A 2,639-nucleotide genomic window follows, 5' to 3' on the forward strand; every position below is an offset into this window, starting at 1 on the left:
AGTTTTATTAAAATTCTTGCTTTGTTAATATGATAATCATATGGTAAATAAATAAAGATAATAATATATCACTTTATAATATTTAATTTATAGAAACAAAAAATAAAACATCATATCTAAATAGTATCTTTATAGGACAATTTTGAGAAAATATCTATAAACTCATCTTTTTACAGGACACTTGTGTTTATAGGACATTTTTTTTAAATAGTATCTTATAGAATAGCTAATATAACGTTTTTTCTGTAAAAATGTCCTAATAAACTTGTTACGACGACCAAAAACATCTTATAAATTTATTACAACGCATTTAGATATGACACTTTATTTTTTTGATCATATAAATCATGTTTATAAAGTGGTCTATTAGAACGCTTATTTTATAGTGGCGTCCTAGAAACCCCATTTTGTTGTAATGAGTCCTTACTAAATCTGAAGCTTGCTTCCTCTTACTGAAACTTAAACGATGCTCGGTTTGTGTCCCACACACACAAAACAAAATATTCTATATTCATAACATAACTGATACTTTAAGAATACTAATAACATGCTAAAAGAATTAATTTAACTTCAACGCATAACGTATATGTACTTCTAAAAATAATACTAGTTATATACCCCGTTTTGAAAAATGTATGACAACTCACTGGATATGTTGCAGGTACGGAAATTGGTATGCTACTAGTATGAGCACTTACCCATGTTTAATAAGCTTACTGTGCCAAATATTGAATATTATCTAAAATCTTAGTAACTTAAACATAAAAAATGGATGACTAGACTATTGCACACGTGCTAGTCGCTATCATACAATTGTATCTGACTGCTCTTACTCTCACACGATTGTGCAAGATTTACACTAAACACTACACGACCATGTCCATGTATCTCACTATCATGCCAGATTTGGGCATGGTAGCACACAAGAGTGCCAAATCCCAACATCAAAATTATAACATCACCAATTTCTATTACAACATTGTACTTTTAATTTTAATATTTTTATTATCGTCCATGTAGGTTGGTCCACATGTACGATAGTGTTGACATGACATTTCTTATTATACAATTCAAACATCACTTTTTTATGAATATTTTTATTCGTGAAATAATGATCTTTTGTAAACATGTTTAGTTTATGATATTATAAGTTTTAGTAAATACATTTGGTTAAATTTACTATGTTTAAATGATAAAAATATTAAGATTAAAAGTACAATGATGTAATAGAAATTGATGATGTTATAATAAAATAATTTTGAAAGTACAATGCTATAATAAAAAATGTCATGTCAGCATGATCGTATATGTAGACAGTTTACATGGACGATGAGGTGGCAAAAAAATTGATATATGTGATAACCAGATCTTGGTTATTATCCAAGGTATTTAATACGTGATTATCTGATTTAATAATTACGTGATGGCAGGATAATTGATACATGCCGGTACGACAATTTGTGAATTAATTGAATATATATATATATATATATATATATGTCTTTTTGTGTGAATATATATATATATATATATATAATTATAAATATGCATATGTGTTTATGTGTGTGCATGCATTGGAGTATGTATGCATCTATGTGTTAGTGGTTATATGCATAGGTGTATATAAAGTTTTAATATGCATACACGTGGCTTCGTAAAGTAGCCGACCTTCCTTGTTTGGAAGGTATAAAAGGGGCTTCATCTCCCTCATTTACCTTTTCCTGCCATTTTAAGAAAGTTGAGAGTTTTAAAAGTGTTGTCCGGTTTAGCAAAAAGGAAGTGATTTCAAGTTGATTTCAAAGTGTTTAGTTTAAAAAGGGATCGATTTCTAGCATCTTGGTGACAAAAACTTGTTAAGGTGAGTGGTTTCTAAATCTTTTGTATAAAGATTCTACTAGTTTTATTTGCATGTTTCGTATTGTTCTTGTTTGAAAAGAAACCTTGATTTTATTGTCTAAGTGTTTATCCGGACAAAAGGTGACCGGATAAGCATTTAAACCGGACAAGCCTTAGGTGGTTTATTGTCCGGATTGTCTTAAACCGGACAAGCCTTGAAAGGTTTATTGTCCGGATTGTTTTAAACCGGACAAGCTTTAAACGATTTAGTGATCGGACTAGTTTAAAACGGACAAACCATGAGCGGTTTGTTGTCCGGAGTTGGTAAACCGGTTGAGTGTTGAGCGGTTTATTTTTAAACCGGACACGTTTTRAGCGGACTATTGTCCGGATTTGATATCCGTTCAATATGAATATTGTTCTAAGTGTTAAACCGTTCAACGAATGTTTGGTGTGTTGACCGGATTAGATATCCGGACAAAGTGGACTTTAGTCCAAGTGTTGTAAAYCGGACGGTTGTTGACCGGACTAGTTGACCGGACTTGTAAACCGGATGATTGTTGACCGGACTTGTTGTCCGGATGACTTTTAATTGGAATTTTCATAAGTTTTATATTTAGACTTTTTATATGATGTAAAATGTCTATTATTAAGATTAATTGTAGATTATAAAATGGGTATTTTTATATCCTTTTAAATAAATATATGTTCCTACCAAGCGTGGTGACATAAGTCTGTTTTGGTATGGAAGTGGATTTTATAAATTGTTTCTACCAAGCGTGGTGACGTAAGTCTGTTTTGGT

This window comes from Cynara cardunculus (assembly GCF_001531365.2).
Source record: "Cynara cardunculus var. scolymus isolate 2C chromosome LG 9, CcrdV1, whole genome shotgun sequence".
Taxonomy (NCBI): domain Eukaryota; kingdom Viridiplantae; phylum Streptophyta; class Magnoliopsida; order Asterales; family Asteraceae; genus Cynara; species Cynara cardunculus.